Source organism: Ochotona princeps, chromosome 16 (genome assembly GCF_030435755.1).
Source record: "Ochotona princeps isolate mOchPri1 chromosome 16, mOchPri1.hap1, whole genome shotgun sequence".
NCBI classification, from domain to species: Eukaryota; Metazoa; Chordata; class Mammalia; order Lagomorpha; family Ochotonidae; genus Ochotona; species Ochotona princeps.
This window is the reverse complement of record NC_080847.1, coordinates 35,895,845-35,917,257: the sequence shown is the minus strand read 5'-3', so window position 1 is coordinate 35,917,257 and position 21,413 is coordinate 35,895,845.

Genomic DNA, 21,413 nt, shown 5'->3' with positions numbered 1-21,413 from the left:
ATAGCCAGCTCTCAAGCAAACTCAGATTTCGCACAGTACTCTGAATCCTATTTGAGTGCATTGTCCTGAAATGCAGCTTGCTGAGCATCCCACACAAACGAAGGCTCCACTTGTGGGTTTCACATTCCAAAAACTCCACTTTCCCAAACCACTTCAGGGCCAAAGCCGTTATCAGCTAGCATTAATTATTAAAGTTCTGGACGCAAATGATGCTGTTAGAGCTAATCCCATTAAACAGCACAGCATGTTGCTGTTTTGCACATTGAAGAAGAATCAGCCGAGTGGTTCTTGTGGGAGAACAACTCCATTTGGCTCACTGACTTCACACACTATCAGGCTGACAGCCAACTGTCAAGCAAACTCAGATTTCGCACAGTACTCTGAATCTCATTCATGTGCATTGTCCTGAAATGCAGCTTGCTGAGCATCCCACACAAACGAAGGCTCCACAGGCCGGTTTCACATGCCACCAACTCCACAATCACAAACCACTTCAGCGCCAAAGCCGTTTTCAGCTAGCCTTCAATACGCTGGCTCTAGACGCAATTATTCCTGTAAGAGCTAATTCCATCAAGCAGCACAGAATATTGCTGAATTGCACATTGAAGTAGCATCAGCCGAGTGGTTCTTGTGGGAGAACAACTCCATTTGGCTCACTGACTTCACACACCATCAGGCTGACAGGCAGCTCTCAAGCAAACTACGTGTTCACAAACTATGCTTAATGCCGTTTGAGTGCATTGTCCTGAAGGGCATGTTGGTGAGCATCCCACACAAACGCAGGCTCCACCGGCGGGTTTCACATGTCACCAACTCCACATTCACAAAACACTTCAGCGCCAAAGCCGTTTTCAGCTAGCCCTAAATACAAAGGCTCTAGACTCAGATGTTGCTGTAAGAGCTAATTCCATCAAGCAACACTGCATGTTGCTGAATTGCATATTGAAGAATCATCAGCCGAGTGGTTCTTGTGGGAGAACAACTCCATTTGGCTCACTGACTTCACACACCATCAGGCTGACAGGCAGCTCTCAAGCAAACTACGTGTTCACACACTATGCTTAATGCCGTTTGAGTGCATTGTCTTGAAGGGCAGGTTGGTGAGCATCCCACACAAACGAAGGCTCTACAGGCGGGTTTCACATGCCACCAACTCCACATTCAGAAACCACTTCAGCGCCAAAGTCGTTTTCAGCTTGCCCTAAATACAAAGGCTCTAGACGCAGATGTTGCTGTAAGAGCTAATTCTATCAAGCAACACAGCATGTTGCTGAATTGCATATTGAAGAATCATCAGCCGAGTGGTTCTTGTGGGAGAACAACTCCATTTGGCTCACTGACTTCACACACCATCAGGCTGACAGGCAGCTCTCAAGCAAACTACGTGTTCACACACTATGCTTAAGGCCGTTTGAGTGCATTGTCCTGAAGGGCAGCTTGGTGAGCATCCCACACAAACGAAGGCTCCACAGGCGGGTTTCACATGCCACCAACTCCACATTGAGAAACCACTTCAGCGCCAAAGCCGTTTTCAGCTAGCCCTAAATACAAAGGCTCTAGACGCAGATGTTGCTGTAAGAGCTAATTCCATCAAGCAACACTGCATATTGCTGAATTGCATATTGAAGAAGCATCAGCCGAGTGGTTCTTGTGGGAGAACAACTCCATTTGGCTCACTGACTTCACACACCGTCAGGCTGACAGGCAGCTCTCAAGCAAACTACGTGTTCACACACTATGCTTAATGCCGTTTGAGTGCATTGTCCTGAATTGCAGGTTGGTGAGCATCCCACTGAAACGAAGGCTCCACAGGCGGGTTTCACATGCCACCAACTCCACATTCAGAAACCACGTGAGCGCCAAAGCCCTTTTCAGCTAGCACTAAATACAAAGGCTCTAGACGCAGATGTTGCTGTAAGAGCTAATTCCATCAAGCAACACTGCATGTTGCTGAATTGCATATTGAAGAAGAATCAGCCGAGTGGTTCTTGTGGGAGAACAACTCCATTTGGCTCAGTGACTTCACACACCATCAGGCTGACAGGCAGCTCTCAAGCAAACTAGGTGTTCACACACTATGCTTAATGCCGTTTGAGTGCATTGTCCTGAAGGGCAGCTTGGTGAGCATCCCACACAAACGAAGGCTCCACAGGCGGGTTTCACATGCCACCAACTTCACATTCAGAAACCACTTCAGCGCCAAAGCCATTTTCAGCTATCCCTAAATACAAAGGCTCTAGACGCAGATGTTGCTGTAAGAGCTAATTCCATCAAGCAACACTGCATGTTGCTGAATTGCATATTGAAGAAGCATCAGCCGAGTGGTTCTTGTGGGAGAACAACTCCATTTGGCTCACAGACTTCACACACCATCAGGCTGACACGCAGCTCTCAAGCAAACTACGTGTTCACACACTATGTTTAATGCCGTTTCAGTGCATTGTCCTGAAGGGCAGCTTGGTGAGCATCCCACACAAACGAAGGCTCCACAGGCGGGTTTCACATGCCACCAACTCCACATTCACAAACCACTTCAGCGCCAAAGCCCTTTTCAGCTAGCACTAAATACAAAGGCTCTAGACGCAGATGTTGCTGTAAGGGCTAATTCCATCAAGCAACACTGCATGTTGCTGAATTGCATATTGAAGAAGCATCAGCCGAGTGGTTCTTGTGGGAGAACAACTCCATTTGGCTCAGTGACTTCACACACCATCAGGCTGACAGGCAGCTCTCAAGCAAACTCAGATTTCGCACAGTACTCTGAATCTCATTTAGGTGCATTGTCCTGAAATGCAGCTTGCTGAGCATCCCACACAAACGAAGGCTCCACAGGCGGGTTTCACATGCCACCAACTCCACATTCACAAACCACTTCAGCGCCAAAGCCGCTTTCACCTAGCCCTAAATACTAAGGCTCCAGATGCAATTATTCCTGTAAGAGCTAATCCCATCAAGCAGCGCAGCATGTTGCTGAATTGCATATTAAGCAAGAGTCAGCCGAATTTTACTTGAAGGAGAACAACTCCATTTGGCTCACTGACTTCACACACCATCAGGCTGACAGCCAGCTCTCAAGCAAACTCCATTTTCACACAGTATAATTATAGTCGTTTGAGTGCATTGTCCTGAAATGCAGCTTGTTGAGCATCCCACACAAACGAAGGCTCCACAGGTCGTTTTCACATGCCACCAACTCCACATTCACAAACCACTTCAGCGCCAAAGCCATTTTCAGCTAGCCCTAAATACAAAGGCTTTAGACAAAAATATTCCCGTATGAGCTAATTCCATCAAGCAGCACAGCATGTTGCTGAATTGCATATTGAAGAAGAATCAGCCGAGTGGTTCTTGTGGGAGAACAACTCCATTTGGCTCACTGACTTCACACACCGTCAGGCTGACAGCCAGCTCTCAAGCAAACTCAGATTTCGCACAGTACTCTGAATCCTATTTGAGTGCATTGTCCTGAAATGCAACTTGCTGAGCATCCCACACAAACGAAGGCTCCACAGGCGGGTTTCACATGCCACCAACTCCACATTCACAAACCACTTCAGCGTCAAAGCCGTTATCAGATAGCATTAATTATTAAAGTCCTGGACGCAAATGATGCTGTTAGAGCTAATCCCATTAAACAGCAGAGCATGTTGCTGATTTGCACATTGAAGAAGAATCAGCCGAGTGGTTCTTGTGGGAGAACAACTCCATTTGGCTCACTGACTTCACACACCATCAGGCTGACAGCCAGCTCTCAAGCAAACTCAGATTTTGCACACTATGCTTAATGCCGTTTGAGTGCATTGTCCTGAAGGGCAAGTTGGTGAGCATCCCACACAAACGAAGGCTCCACAGGCGGGTTTCACATGCCACCAACTCCACAATCACAAACCAATTCAGCGCCAAAGCCGTTTTCAGCTAGCCTTCAATACGCTGGCTCTAGACGCAATTATTCCTGTAAGAGCTAATTCCATCAAGCAGCACAGAATATTGCTGAATTGCACATTGAAGTAGCATCAGCCGAGTGGTTCTTGTGGGAGAACAACTCCATTTGGCTCACTGACTTCACACACCATCAGGCTGACAGGCAGCTCTCAAGCAAACTACGTGTTCACAAACTATGCTTAATGCCGTTTGAGTGCATTGTCCTGAAGGGCATGTTGGTGAGCATCCCACACAAACGAAGGCTCCACAGGCGGGTTTCACATGTCACCAACTCCACATTCACAAAACACTTCAGCGCCAAAGCCGTTTTCAGCTAGCCCTAAATACAAAGGCTCTAGACGCAGATGTTGCTGTAAGAGCTAATTCCATCAAGCAACACTGCATGTTGCTGAATTGCATATTGAAGAATCATCAGCCGAGTGGTTCTTGTGGGAGAACAACTCCATTTGGCTCACTGACTTCACACACCATCAGGCTGACAGGCAGCTCTCAAGCAAACTACGTGTTCACACACTATGCTTAATGCCGTTTGAGTGCATTGTCCTGAAGGGCAGGTTGGTGAGCATCCCACACAAACGAAGGCTCTACAGGCGGGTTTCACATGCCACCAACTCCACATTCAGAAACCACTTCAGCGCCAAAGCCGTTTTCAGCTAGCCCTAAATACAAAGGCTCTAGACGCAGATGTTGTTGTAAGAGCTAATTCTATCAAGCAACACAGCATGTTGCTGAATTGCATATTGAAGAATCATCAGCCGAGTGGTTCTTGTGGGAGAACAACTCCATTTGGCTCACTGACTTCACACACCATCAGGCTGACAGGCAGCTCTCAAGCAAACTACGTGTTCACACACTATGCTTAAGGGCGTTTGAGTGCATTGTCCTGAAGGGCAGGTTGGTGAGCATCCCACACAAACGAAGGCTCCACAGTCGGGTTTCACATGCCACCAACTCCACATTCAGAAACCACTTCAGCGCCAAAGCCCTTTTCAGCTAGCCCTAAATACAAAGGCTCTAGACGCAGATGTTGCTGTAAGAGCTAATTCCATCAAGCAACACTGCATGTTGCTGAATTGCATATTGAAGAATCATCAGCCGAGTGGTTCTTGTGGGAGAACAACTCCATTTGGCTCACTGACTTCACACACCATCAGGCTGACAGGCAGCTCTCAAGCAAACTACGTGTTCACACACTATGCTTAATGCCGTTTGAGTGCATTGTCCTGAATTGCAGGTTGGTGAGCATCCCACACAAACGAAGGCTCCACAGGCGGGTTTCACATGCCACCAACTCCACATTCACAAACCACTTCAGGGCCAAAGCCCTTTTCAGCTAGCCCTAAATACAAAGGCTCTAGACGCAGATGTTGCTGTAAGAGCTAATTCCATCAAGCAACACTGCATGTTGCTGAATTGCATATTGAAGAAGCATCAGCCGAGTGGTTCTTGTGGGAGAACAACTCCATTTGGCTCACTGACTTCACACACCATCAGGCTGACAGGCAGCTCTCAAGCAAACTACGTGTTCACAAACTATGCTTAATGCTGTTTGAGTGCATTGTCCTGAAGGGCAGGTTGGTGAGCATCCCACACAAACGAAGGCTCCACAGGCGGGTTTCACATGCCACCAACTCCACATTCACAAACCACTTCAGCGCCAAAGCCGTTTTCAGCTAGCCCTAAATACAAAGGCTCTAGACTCAGATGTTGCTGTAAGAGCTAATTCCATCAAGCAACACTGCATGTTGCTGAATTGCATATTGAAGAAGCATCAGCCGAGTGGTTCTTGTGGGAGAACAACTCCATTTGGCTCACTGACTTCACACACCATCAGGCTGACAGGCAGCTCTCAAGCGAACTATGTGTTCACACTCCATGCTTAATGCCGTTTGAGTGCATTGTCCTGAAGGGCAGGTTGGTGAGCATCCCACACAAACGAAGGCTCCACAGGCGGGTTTCACATGTCACCAACTCCACATTCAGAAACCACTTCAGCGCCAAAGCCTTTTTAAGCTAGCCCTAAATACAAAGGCTCTAGACGCAGATGTTGCTATAAGAGCTAATTCCATCAAGCAACACTGAATGTTGCTGAATTGCATATTGAAGAAGCATCAGCCGAGTGGTTCTTGTGGGAGAACAACTCCATTTGGCTCACTGACTTCACACACCATCAGGCTGACAGGCAGCTCTCAAGCAAACTACATGTTCACACACTATGCTTAATGCCGTTTGAGTGCATTGTCCTGAAGGGCAGGTTGGTGAGCATCCCACACAAACGAAGGCTCCACAGGCGGGTTTCACATGCCACCAACTCCACATTCACAAACCACTTCAGCGCCAAAGCCCTTTTCAGCTAGCCCTAAATACTAAGGCTCTAGACTCACATGTTGCTGTAAGAGCTAATTCCATCAAGCAACACTGCATGTTGCTGAATGGCATATTGAAGAATCATCAGCCGAGTGGTTCTTGTGGGAGAACAACTCCATTTGGCTCACTGACTTCACACACCATCAGGCTGACAGGCAGCTCTCAAGCAATCTACATGTTCACACACTATGCTTAATGCTGTTTGAGTGCATTGTCCAGAAGGGCACGTTGGTGAGCATCCCACACAAACGAAGGCTCCACAGGCGGGTTTCACATGCCACCAACTCCACATTCACAAACCACTTGAGCGCCAAAGCCCTTTTCAGCTAGCCCTAAATACAAAGGCTCTAGACGCAGATGTTGCTGTAAGAGCTAATTCCATCAAGCAACACTGCATGTTGCTGAATTGCATATTGAAGAAGCATCAGCTGAGTGGTTCCTGTGGGAGAACAACTCCATTTGGCTCACTGACTTCACACACCATCAGGCTGACAGGCAGCTCTCAAGCAAACTATGTGTTCACACACTATGCTTAATGCCGTTTGAGTGCATTGTCCTGAAGGGCAGGTTGGTGAGCATCCCACACAAACGAAGGCTCCACAGGCGGGTTTCACATGCCACCAACTCCACATTCACAAACCACTTGAGCGCCAAAGCCCTTTTCAGCTAGCCCTAAATACAAAGGCTCTAGACGCAGATGTTGCTGTAAGAGCTAATTCCATCAAGCAACACTGCATGTTGCTGAATTGCATATTGAAGAAGCATCAGCTGAGTGGTTCCTGTGGGAGAACAACTCCATTTGCTCACTGACTTCACACACCATCAGGCTGATAGGCAACTCTCTAGCAAACTATGTGTTCACACACTATGCTTAATGCCGTTTGAGTGCATTGTCCTGAAGGGCAGCTTGGTGAGCATCCCACACAAACGAAGGCTGCACAGGCTGGTTTCACATGCCACCGACTCCACATTCAGAAACCACTTCAGCGCCAAAGCCCTTTTCAGCTAGCCCTAAATACAAAGGCTCTAGACGCAGATGTTGCTGTAAGAGCTAATTCCATCAAGCAACCCTGCATGTTGCTGAATTGCATATTGAAGAAGCATCAGCCGAGTGGTTCTTGTGGGAGAACAACTCCATTTGGCTCACTGACTTCACACACCATCAGGCTGACAGGCAGCTCTCAAGCAAACTATGTGTTCCCACACTATGCCTAATGCCGTTTGAGTGCATTGTCCTGAAGGGCAGGTTGGTGAGCATCCCACACAAACGAAGGCTCCACAGGCGGGTTTCACATGCCACCAACTCCACATACAGAAACCACTTCAGCGCCAAAGCCGTTTTCAGCTAGCCCTAAATACAAAGGCTCTAGACGCAGATGTTGCTGTAAGAGCTAATTCCATCATGCAACCCTGGATGTTGCTGAATTGCATATTGAAGAAGCATCAGCCGAGTGGTTCTTGTGGGAGAACAACTCCATTTGGCTCACTGACTTCACACACCATCAGGCTGACAGGCAGCTCTCAAGCAAACTACTTGATCACACACTATGCTTAATGCCGTTTGAGTGCATTGTCCTGAAGGGCAGGTTGGTGAGCATCCCACACAAACGAAGGCTCCACAGGCGGGTTTCACATGCCACCGACTCCACATTCAGACACCACTTCAGCGCCAAAACCGATTTCAGCTAGCCCTCAATACAAAGGCTCTAGACGCAGATGTTGCTGTAAGAGCTAATTCCATCAAGCAACACTGCATGTTGCTGAATTGCATACTGAAGAAGCATCAGCCGAGTGGTTCTTGTGGGAGAACAACTACATTTGGCTCACTGACTTCACACACCATCAGGCTGACAGGCTGCTCTCAAGCAAACTACGTGTTCACAAACTATGCTTAATGCCGTTTGAGTGCATTGTCCTGAAGGGCAGCTTGGTGAGCATCCTACACAAACGAAGGCTCCACAGGCGGGTTTCACATGCCACCAACTCCACATTCACAAACCACTTCAGCGCCAAAGTCCTTTTCAGCTAGCCCTAAATACAAAGGCTCTAGACGCAGATGTTGCTGTAAGAGCTAATTCCATCAAGCAACACTGCATGTTGCTGAATTGCATATTGAAGAAGCATCAGCTGAGTGGTTTTTGTGGGAGAACAACTCCATTTGGCTCACTGACTTCACACACCATCAGGCTGACAGGCAGCTCTCAAGCAAACTACGTGTTCACACACTATGCTTAATGCCGTTTGAGTGCATTGTCCTGAAGGGCAGGTTGGTGAGCATCCCACACAAACGAAGGCTCCACAGGCGGGTTTCACATGCCACCAACTCCACATTCACAAACCACTTCAGCGCCAAAGCCCTTTTCAGCTAGCCCTAAATACATAGGCTCTAGACGCAGATGTTGGTGTAAGAGCTAATTCCATCAAGCAACACTGCATGTTGCTGAATTGCATATTGAAGAAGCATCAGCCGAGTGGTTCTTGTGGGAGAACAACTCCATTTGGCTCACTGACTTCACACACCATCAGGCTGACAGGCAGCTCTCAAGCAAACTATGTGTTCACACACTATGCTTAATGCCGTTTGAGTGCATTGTCCTGAAGGGCAGGTTGGTGAGCATCCCACACAAATGAAGGCTCTACAGGCGGGTTTCACATGCCACCGACTCCACATTCAGAAACCACTTCAGCGCCAAAGCCCTTTTCAGCTAGCCCTAAATACTAAGGCTCTAGACTCACATGTTGCTGTAAGAGCTAATTCCATCAAGCAACACTGCATGTTGCTGAATGGCATATTGAAGAAGCATCAGCCGAGTGGTTCTTGTGGGAGAACAACTCCATTTGGCTCACTGACTTCACACACCATCAGCCTGACAGGCAGCTCTCAAGCAATCGACATGTTCACACACTATGCTTAATGCTGTTTGAGTGCATTGTCCAGAAGGGCACGTTGGTGAGCATCCCACACAAACGAAGGCTCCACAGGCGGGTTTCACATGCCACCAACTCCACATTCACAAACCACTTGAGCGCCAAAGCCCTTTTCAGCTAGCCCTAAATACAAAGGCTCTAGACGCAGATGTTGCTGTAAGAGCTAATTCCATCAAGCAACACTGCATGATGCTGAATTGCATATTGAAGAAGCATCAGCTGAGTGGTTCCTGTGGGAGAACAACTCCATTTGGCTCACTGACTTCACACACCATCAGGCTGACAGGCAGCTCTCAAGCAAACTATGTGTTCACACACTATGCTTAATGCCGTTTGAGTGCATTGTCCTGAAGGGCAGGTTGGTGAGCATCCCACACAAACGAAGGCTCCACAGGCGGGTTTCACATGCCACCGACTCCACATTCAGAAACCACTTCAGCGCCAAAGCCCTTTTCAGCTAGCCCTAAATACAAAGGCTCTAGACGCAGATGTTGCTGTAAGAGCTAATTCCATCAAGCAACCCTGGATGTTGCTGAATTGCATATTGAAGAAGCATCAGCCGAGTGGTTCTTGTGGGAGAACAACTCCATTTGGCTCACTGACTTCACACACCATCAGGCTGACAGGCAGCTCTCAAGCAAACTATGTGTTCACACACTATGCTTAATGCCGTTTGAGTGCATTGTCCTGAAGGGCAGGTTGGTGAGCATCCCACACAAACGAAGGCTCCACAGGCGGGTTTCACATGCCACCAACTCCACATACAGAAACCACTTCAGCGCCAAAGCCGTTTTCAGCTAGCCCTAAATACAAAGGCTCTAGACGCAGATGTTGCTGTAAGAGCTAATTCCATCAAGCAACACTGCATGTTGCTGAATTGCATATTGAAGAAGCATCAGCCGAGTGGTTCTTGTGGGAGAACAACTCCGTGTGGCTCACTGACTTCACACACCATCAGGCTGACAGGCAGCTCTCAAGCAATCTACATGTTCACACACTATGCTTAATGCTGTTTGAGTGCATTGTCCTGAAGGGCACGTTGGTGAGCATCCCACACAAACGAAGGCTCCACAGGCGGGTTTCACATGCCACCAACTCCACATTCACAAACCACTTGAGCGCCAAAGCCCTTTTCAGCTAGCCCTAAATACAAAGGCTCTAGACGCAGATGTTGCTGTAAGAGCTAATTCCATCAAGCAACCCTGCATTTTGCTGAATTGCATATTGAAGAAGCATCAGCTGAGTGGTTCCTGTGGGAGAACAACTCCATTTGGCTCACTGACTTCACACACCATCAGGCTGACAGGCAGCTCTCAAGCAAACTATGTGTTCACACACTATGCTTAATGCCGTTTGAGTGCATTGTCCTGAAGGGCAGGTTGGTGAGCATCCCACACAAACGAAGGCTCCACAGGCGGGTTTCACATGCCACCGACTCCACATTCAGAAACCACTTCAGCGCCAAAGCCCTTTTCAGCTAGCCCTAAATACAAAGGCTCTAGACGCAGATGTTGCTGTAAGAGCTAATTCCATCAAGAAACACTGGATGTTGCTGAATTGCATATTGAAGAAGCATCAGCCGAGTGGTTCTTGTGGGAGAACAACTCCATTTGGCTCACTGACTTCACACACCATCAGGCTGACAGGCAGCTCTCAAGCAAACTATGTGTTCACACACTATGCTTAATGCCGTTTGAGTGCATTGTCCTGAAGGGCAGGTTGGTGAGCATCCCACACAAACGAAGGCTCCACAGGCGGGTTTCACATGCCACCAACTCCACATACAGAAACCACTTCAGCGCCAAAGCCGTTTTCAGCTAGCCCTAAATACAAAGGCTCTAGACGCAGATGTTGCTGTAAGAGCTAATTCCATTAAGCAACACTGCATGTTGCTGAATTGCATATTGAAGAAGCATCAGCCGAGTGGTTCTTGTGGGAGAACAACTCCGTGTGGCTCACTGACTTCACACACCATCAGGCTGACAGGCAGCTCTCAAGCAATCTACATGTTCACACACTATGCTTAATGCTGTTTGAGTGCATTGTCCTGAAGGGGACGTTGGTGAGCATCCCACACAAACGAAGGCTCCACAGGCGGGTTTCACATGCCACCAACTCCACATTCAGAAACCACGTGAGCGCCAAAGCCCTTTTCAGCTAGCCCTAAATACAAAGGCTCTAGACGCAGATGTTGCTATAAGAGCTAATTCCATCAAGCAACCCTGCATTTTGCTGAATTGCATATTGAAGAAGCATCAGCTGAGTGGTTCCTGTGGGAGAACAACTCCATTTGGCTCACTGACTTCACACACCATCAGGCTGATAGGCAGCTCTCTAGCAAACTATGTGTTCACACACTATGCTTAATGCCGTTTGAGTGCATTGTCCTGAAGGGCAGCTTGGTGAGCATCCCACACAAACGAAGGCTCCACAGGCGGGTTTCACATGCCACCAACTCCACATTCAGAAACCACTTCAGCGCCAAAGCCCTTTTCAGCTAGCCCTAAATACAAAGGCTCTAGACGCAGATGTTGCTGTAAGAGCTAATTCCATCAAGCAACACTGCATGTTGCTGAATTGCATATTGAAGAAGCATCAGCCGAGTGGTTCTTGTGGGAGAACAACTCCATTTGGCTCACTGACTTCACACACCATCAGGCTGACAGGCAGCTCTCAAGCAAACTATGTGTTCACACACTATGCTTAATGCCGTTTGAGTGCATTGTCCTGAAGGGCAGGTTGGTGAGCATCCCACACAAACGAAGGCTGCACAGGCTGGTTTCACATGCCACCGACTCCACATTCAGAAACCACTTCAGCGCCAAAGCCCTTTTCAGCTAGCCCTAAATACAAAGGCTCTAGACGCAGATGTTGCTGTAAGAGCTAATTCCATCAAGCAACCCTGCATGTTGCTGAATTGCATATTGAAGAAGCATCAGCCGAGTGGTTCTTGTGGGAGAACAACTCCATTTGGCTCACTGACTTCACACACCATCAGGCTGACAGGCAGCTCTCAAGCAAACTATGTGTTCACACACTATGCTTAATGCCGTTTGAGTGCATTGTCCTGAAGGGCAGGTTGGTGAGCATCCCACACAAACGAAGGCTCCACAGGCGGGTTTCACATGCCACCAACTCCACATACAGAAACCACTTCAGCGCCAAAGCCGTTTTCAGCTAGCCCTAAATACAAAGGCTCTAGACGCAGATGTTGCTGTAAGAGCTAATTCCATCATGCAACACTGCATGTTGCTGAATTGCATATTGTAGAAGCATCAGCCGAGTGGTTCTTGTGGGAGAACAACTCCATTTGGCTCACTGACTTCACACACCATCAGGCTGACAGGCAGCTCTCAAGCAAACTACTTGATCACACACTATGCTTAATGCCGTTTGAGTGCATTGTCCTGAAGGGCAGCTTGGTGAGCATCCCACACAAACGAAGGCTCCACAGGCGGGTTTCACATGCCACCGACTCCACATTCAGACACCACTTCAGCGCCAAAGCCGATTTCAGCTAGCCCTCAATACAAAGGCTCTAGACGCAGATGTTGCTGTAAGAGCTAATTCCATCAAGCAACACTGCATGTTGCTGAATTGCATACTGAAGAAGCATCAGCCGAGTGGTTCTTGTGGGAGAACAACTACATTTGGCTCACTGACTTCACACACCATCAGGCTGACAGGCTGCTCTCAAGCAAACTACGTGTTCACAAACTATGCTTAATGCCGTTTGAGTGCATTGTCCTGAAGGGCAGCTTGGTGAGCATCCTACACAAACGAAGGCTCCACAGGCGGTTTTCACATGCCACCAACTCCACATTCACAAACCACTTCAGCGCCAAAGTCCTTTTCAGCTAGCCCTAAATACAAAGGCTCTAGACGCAGATGTTGCTGTAAGAGCTAATTCCATCAAGCAACACTGCATGTTGCTGAATTGCATATTGAAGAAGCATCAGCTGAGTGGTTTTTGTGGGAGAACAACTCCATTTGGCTCACTGACTTCACACACCATCAGGCTGCCAGGCAGCTCTCAAGCAAACTATGTGTTCACACACTATGCTTAATGCCGTTTGAGTGCATTGTCCTGAAGGGCAGGTTGGTGAGCATCCCACACAAACGAAGGCTCCACAGGCGGGTTTCACATGCCACCAACTCCACATTCACAAACCACTTCAGCGCCAAAGCCCTTTTCAGCTAGCCCTAAATACAAAGGCTCTAGACTCAGATGTTGGTGTAAGAGCTAATTCCATCAAGCAACACTGCATGTTGCTGAATTGCATATTGAAGAAGCATCAGCCGAGTGGTTCTTGTGGGAGAACAACTCCATTTGGCTCACTGACTTCACACACCATCAGGCTGACAGGCAGCTCTCAAGCAAACTATGTGTTCACACACTATGCTTAATGCCGTTTGAGTGCATTGTCCTGAAGGGCAGGTTGGTGAGCATCCCACACAAATGAAGGCTCCACAGGCGGGTTTCACATGCCACCGACTCCACATTCAGAAACCACTTCAGCGCCAAAGCCGTTTTCAGCTAGCCCTAAATACAAAGGCTCTAGACGCAGATGTTGCTGTAAGAGCTAATTCCATCAAGCAAAACTGCATGTTGTTGCATTGCATATTGAAGAAGAATCAGCCGAGTGGTTCTTGTGGGAGAACAACTCCATTTGGCTCACTGACTTCACACACCATCAGGCTGACAGGCAGCTCTCAAGCAAACTACTTGATCTCACACTATGCTTAATGCCGTTTGAGTGCATTGTCCTGAAGGGCAGGTTGGTGAGCATCCCACACAAACGAAGGCTCCACAGGCGGGTTTCACATGCCACCGACTCCACATTCAGAAAACACTTCAGCGCCAAAGCCGATTTCAGCTAGCCCTAAATACAAAGGCTCTAGACGCAGATGTTGCTGTAAGAGCTAATTCCATCAAGCAACACTGCATGTTGCTGAATTGCATACTGAAGAAGCATCAGCCGAGTGGTTCTTGTGGGAGAACAACTACATTTGGCTCACTGACTTCACACACCATCAGGCTGATAGGCAGCTCTCTAGCAAACTATGTGTTCACACACTATGCTTAATGCCGTTTGAGTGCATTGTCCTGAAGGGCAGCTTGGTGAGCATCCCACACAAACGAAGGCTCCACAGGCGGGTTTCACATGCCACCAACTCCACATTCAGAAACCACTTCAGCGCCAAAGACCTTTTCAGCTAGCCCTAAATACAAAGGCTCTAGACGCAGATGTTGCTATAAGAGCTAATTCCATCAAGCAACACTGCATGTTGCTGAATTGCATATTGAAGAAGCATCAGCCGAGTGGTTCTTGCGGGAGAACAACTCCATTTGGCTCACTGACTTCACACACCATCAGGCTGACAGGCAGCTCTCAAGCAAACTATGTGTTCACACACTATGCTTAATGCCGTTTGAGTGCATTGTCCTGAAGGGCAGGTTGGTGAGCATCCCACACAAACGAAGGCTCCACAGGCGGGTTTCACATGCCACCAACTCCACATTCAGAAACCACGTGAGCGCCAAAGCCCTTTTCAGCTAGCCCTAAATACAAAGGCTCTAGACGCAGATGTTGCTGTAAGAGCTAATTCCATCAAGCAACACTGCATGTTGCTGAATTGCATATTGAAGAAGCATCAGCCGAGTGGTTCTTGTGGGAGAACAACTCCATTTGGCTCACTGACTTCACACACCACCAGGCTGACAGGCAGCTCTCAAGCAAACTCAGATTTCGCACACTATGATACATGCCGTTTGAGTGCATTGTCCTGGAATGCAGCTTGCAGAGCATCCCACACAAACGAAGGCTCCACAGGCGGGTTTCACATGCCACCAACTCCACATACAGAAACCACTTCAGCGCCAAAGCCGTTTTCAGCTAGCCCTAAATACAAAGGCTCTAGACGCAGATGTTGCTGTAAGAGCTAATTCCATCAAGCAACACTGCATGTTGCTGAATTGCATATTGTAGAAGCATCAGCCGAGTGGTTCTTGTGGGAGAACAACTCCATTTGGCTCACTGACTTCACACACCATCAGGCTGACAGGCAGCTCTCAAGCAAACTACTTGATCACACACTATGCTTAATTCCGTTTGAGTGCATTGTCCTGAAGGGCAGGTTGGTGAGCATCCCACACAAACGAAGGCTCCACAGGCGGGTTTCACATGCCACCGACTCCACATTCAGACACCACTTCAGCGCCAAAGCCGATTTCAGCTAGCCCTAAATACAAAGGCTTTAGACGCAGATGTTGCTGTAAGAGCTAATTCCATCAAGCAACACTGCATGTTGCTGAATTGCATATTGAAGAAGCATCAGCCGAGTGGTTCTTGTGGGAGAACAACTCCATTTGGCTCACTGACTTCACACACCATCAGGCTGACAGGCAGCTCTCAAGCAAACTATGTGTTCACACACTATGCTTAATGCCGTTTGAGTGCATTGTCCTGAAGGGCAGGTTGGTGAGCATCCCACACAAATGAAGGCTCCACAGGCGGGTTTCACATGCCACCAACTCCACATTCAGAAACCACTTCAGCGCCAAAGCCCTTTTCAGCTAGCCCTAAATACAAAGGCTCTAGACGCAGATGTTGCTGTAAGAGCTAATTCCATCAAGCAACCCTGCATTTTGCTGAATTGCATATTGAAGAAGCATCAGCCGAGTGGTTCTTGTGGGAGAACAACTCCATTTGGCTCACTGACTTCACACACCATCAGGCTGACAGGCAGCTCTCAAGCAAACTATGTGTTCACACACTATGCTTAATGCCGTTTGAGTGCATTGTCCTGAAGGGCAGGTTGGTGAGCATCCCACACAAATGAAGGCTCCACAGGCGGGTTTCACATGCCACCAACTCCACATTCAGAAACCACTTCAGCGCCAAAGCCCTTTTCAGCTAGCCCTAAATACAAAGGCTCTAGACGCAGATGTTGCTGTAAGAGCTAATTCCATCAAGCAACCCTGCATTTTGCTGAATTGCATATTGAAGAAGCATCAGCCGAGTGGTTCTTGTGGGAGAACAACTCCATTTGGCTCACTGACTTCACACACCACCAGGCTGACAGGCAGCTCTCAAGCAAACTATGTGTTCACACACTATGCTTAATGCCGTTTGAGTGCATTGTCCTGAAGGGCAGGTTGGTGAGCATCCCACACAAACGAAGGCTCCACAGGCGGGTTTCACATGCCACCAACTCCACATACAGAAACCACTTCAGCGCCAAAGCCGTTTTCAGCTAGCCCTAAATACAAAGGCTCTAGACGCAGATGTTGCTGTAAGAGCTAATTCCATCAAGCAACACTGCATGTTGCTGAATTGCATATTGTAGAAGCATCAGCCGAGTGGTTCTTGTGGGAGAACAACTCCATTTGGCTCACTGACTTCACACACCATCAGGCTGACAGGCAGCTCTCAAGCAAACTACTTGATCACACACTATGCTTAATGCCGTTTGAGTGCATTGTCCTGAAGGGCAGCTTGGTGAGCATCCCACACAAACGAAGGCTCCACAGGCGGGTTTCACATGCCACCGACTCCACATTCAGACACCACTTCAGCGCCAAAGCCGATTTCAGCTAGCCCTCAATACAAAGGCTCTAGACGCAGATGTTGCTGTAAGAGCTAATTCCATCAAGCAACACTGCATGTTGCTGAATTGCATACTGAAGAAGCATCAGCCGAGTGGTTCTTGTGGGAGAACAACTACATTTGGCTCACTGACTTCACACACCATCAGGCTGACAGGCTGCTCTCAAGCAAACTACGTGTTCACAAACTATGCTTAATGCCGTTTGAGTGCATTGTCCTGAAGGGCACGTTGGTGAGCATCCCACACAAACGAAGGCTCCACAGGCGGGTTTCACATGCCACCAACTCCACATTCACAAACCACTTCAGCGCCAAAGTCCTTTTCAGCTAGCCCTAAATACAAAGGCTCTAGACGCAGATGTTGCTGTAAGAGCTAATTCCATCAAGCAACACTGCATGTTGCTGAATTGCATATTGAAGAAGCATCAGCTGAGTGGTTTTTGTGGGAGAACAACTCCATTTGGCTCACTGACTTCACACACCATCAGGCTGACAGGCAGCTCTCAAGCAAACTACGTGTTCACACACTATGCTTAATGCCGTTTGAGTGCATTGTCCTGAAGGGCAGGTTGGTGAGCATCCCACACAAACGAAGGCTCCACAGGCGGGTTTCACATGCCACCAACTCCACATTCACAAACCACTTCAGCGCCAAAGCCCTTTTCAGCTAGCCCTAAATACAAAGGCTCTAGACGCAGATGTTGCTGTAAGAGCTAATTCCATCAAGCAACACTGCATGTTGCTGAATTGCATATTGAAGAAGCATCAGCCGAGTGGTTCTTGTGGGAGAACAACTCCATTTGGCTCACTGACTTCACACACCATCAGGCTGATAGGCAGCTCTCTAGCAAACTATGTGTTCACACACTATGCTTAATGCCGTTTGAGTGCATTGTCCTGAAGGGCAGCTTGGTGAGCATCCCACACAAACGAAGGCTCCACAGGCGGGTTTCACATGCCACCAACTCCACATTCACAAACCACTTCAGCGCCAAAGCCCATTTCAGCTAGCCCTAAATACAAAGGCTCTAGACGCAGATGTTGCTGTAAGAGCTAATTCCATCAAGCAACACTGCATGTTGCTGAATTGCATATTGAAGAAGCATCAGCCGAGTGGTTCTTGTGGGAGAACAACTCCATTTGGCTCACTGACTTCACACACCATCAGGCTGACAGGCAGCTCTCAAGCAAACTCAGATTTCGCACAGTATGCTTAATGCCGTTTGAGTGCATTGTCCTGAAGGGCAGGTTGGTGAGCATCCCACACAAACGAAGGCTCCACAGGCGGGTTTCACATGCCACCAACTCCACATTCAGAAACCACTTCAGCGCCAAAGCCCTTTTCAGCTAGCCCTAAATACAAAGGCTCTAGACGCAGATGTTGCTGTAAGAGCTAATTCCATCAAGCAACACTGCATGTTGCTGAATTGCATATTGAAGAAGCATCAGCCGAGTGGTTCTTGTGGGAGAACAACTCCATTTGGCTCACTGACTTCACACACCACCAGGCTGACAGGCAGCTCTCAAGCAAACTCAGATTTCGCACACTATGATACATGCCGTTTGAGTGCATTGTCCTGGAATGCAGCTTGCAGAGCATCCCACACAAACGAAGGCTCCACAGGCGGGTTTCACATGCCACCGACTCCACATTCAGACACCACTTCAGCGCCAAAGCCGATTTCAGCTAGCCCTAAATACAAAGGCTTTAGACGCAGATGTTGCTGTAAGAGCTAATTCCATCAAGCAACACTGCATGTTGCTGAATTGCATATTGAAGAAGCATCAGCCGAGTGGTTCTTGTGGGAGAACAACTCCATTTGGCTCACTGACTTCACACACCATCAGGCTGACAGGCAGCTCTCAAGCAAACTATGTGTTCACACACTATGCTTAATGCCGTTTGAGTGCATTGTCCTGAAGGGCAGGTTGGTGAGCATCCCACACAAATGAAGGCTCCACAGGCGGGTTTCACATGCCACCAACTCCACATTCAGAAACCACTTCAGCGCCAAAGCCCTTTTCAGCTAGCCCTAAATACAAAGGCTCTAGACGCAGATGTTGCTGTAAGAGCTAATTCCATCAAGCAACCCTGCATTTTGCTGAATTGCATATTGAAGAAGCATCAGCCAAGTGGTTCTTGTGGGAGAACAACTCCATTTGGCTCACTGACTTCACACACCATCAGGCTGACAGGCAGCTCTCAAGCAAACTATGTGTTCACACACTATGCTTAATGCCGTTTGAGTGCATTGTCCTGAAGGGCAGCTTGGTGAGCATCCCACACAAATGAAGGCTCCACAGGCGGGTTTCACATGCCACCAACTCCACATTCAGAAACCACTTCAGCGCCAAAGCCCTTTTCAGCTAGCCCTAAATACAAAGGCTCTAGACGCAGATGTTGCTGTAAGAGCTAATTCCATCAAGCAACCCTGCATTTTGCTGAATTGCATATTGAAGAAGCATCAGCCGAGTGGTTCTTGTGGGAGAACAACTCCATTTGGCTCACTGACTTCACACACCACCAGGCTGACAGGCAGCTCTCAAGCAAACTATGTGTTCACACACTATGCTTAATGCCGTTTGAGTGCATTGTCCTGAAGGGCAGGTTGGTGAGCATCCCACACAAACGAAGGCTCCACAGGCGGGTTTCACATGCCACCAACTCCACATACAGAAACCACTTCAGCGCCAAAGCCGTTTTCAGCTAGCCCTAAATACAAAGGCTCTAGACGCAGATGTTGCTGTAAGAGCTAATTCCATCAAGCAACACTGCATGTTGCTGAATTGCATATTGTAGAAGCATCAGCCGAGTGGTTCTTGTGGGAGAACAACTCCATTTGGCTCACTGACTTCACACACCATCAGGCTGACAGGCAGCTCTCAAGCAAACTACGTGTTCACACACTATGCTTAATGCCGTTTGAGTGCATTGTCCTGAAGGGCAGCTTGGTGAGCATCCCACACAAACGAAGGCTCCACAGGCGGGTTTCACATGCCACCAACTCCACATTCACAAACCACTTCAGCGCCAAAGCCCTTTTCAGCTAGCCCTAAATACAAAGGCTCTAGACGCAGATGTTGCTGTAAGAGCTAATTCCATCAAGCAACACTGCATGTTGCTGAATTGCATATTGAAGAAGCATCAGCTGAGTGGTTTTTGTGGGAGAACAACTCCATTTGGCTCACTGACTTCACACACCATCAGGCTGACAGGCAGCTCTCAAGCAAACTACGTGTTCACACACTATGCTTAATGCCGTTTGAGTGCATTGTCCTGAAGGGCAGCTTGGTGAGCATCCCACACAAACGAAGGCTCCACAGGCGGGTTTCACATGCCACCAACTCCACATTCACAAACCACTTCAGCTCCAAAGCCGTTTTCAGCTAGCCCTAAATACAAAGGCTCTAGACGCAGATGTTGCTGTAAGAGCTAATTCCATCAAGCAATACTGCATGTTGCTGAATTGAATATTGAAGAAGCATCAGCTGAGTGGTTCTTGTGAGAGAACAACTCCATTTGGCTCACTGACTTCACACACCATCAGGCTGACAGGCAGCTCTCAAGCGAACTATGTGTTCACACACTATGCTTAATGCCTTTTGAGTGCATTGTCCTGAAGGGCAGCTTGGTGAGCATCCCAGAAAAACGAAGGCTCCACAGGCGGGTTTCACATGCCACCAACTCACATTCAGAAAACACTTGAGCGCCAAAGCCGTTTTCAGCTAGCCCTAAATACAAAGGCTCTAGATGCAGATGTTGCTGTAAGAGCTAATTCCATCAAGCAACACTGCATGTTGCTGAATTGCATACTGAAGAAGCATCAGCCAAGTGGTTCTTGTGGGAGAACAACTCCATTTGGCTCACTGACTTCACACACCATCAGGCTGACAGGCAGCTCTCAAGCAAACTACGTGTTCACACACTATGCTTAATGCCGTTTGAGTGCATTGTCCTGAAGGGCACGTTGGTGAGCATCCCACACAAACGAAGGCTCCACAGGCGGGTTTCACATGCCACCAACTCCACATTCAGAAACCGCTTCAGCGCCAAAGCCGTTTTCAGCTAGCCCTAAATACAAAGGCTCTAGACGCAGATGTTGCTGTAAGAGCTAATTCCATCAAGCAACACTGCATGTTGCTGAATTGCATATTGAAGAAGCATCAGCTGAGTGGTTCTTGTGGGAGAACAACTCCATTTGGCTCACTGACTTCACACACCATCAGGCTGACAGGCAGCTCTCAAGCAAACTACGTGCTCACACACTATGCTTAATGCCGTTTGAGTGCATTGTCCTGAAGGGCAGCTTGGTGAGCATCCCACACAAACGAAGGCTCCACAGGCGGGTTTCACATGCCACCAATCCACATTCAGAAACCACTTGAGCGCCAAAGCCGAGTGGTTCTTGTGGGAGAACAACTCCATTTGGCTCACTGATTTCACACACCATCAGGCTGACAGGCAGCTCTCAAGCAAACTACTTGATCACACACTATGCTTAATGCCGTTTGAGTGCATTGTCCTGAAGGGCAGCTTGGTGAGCATCCCACACAAACGAAGGCTCC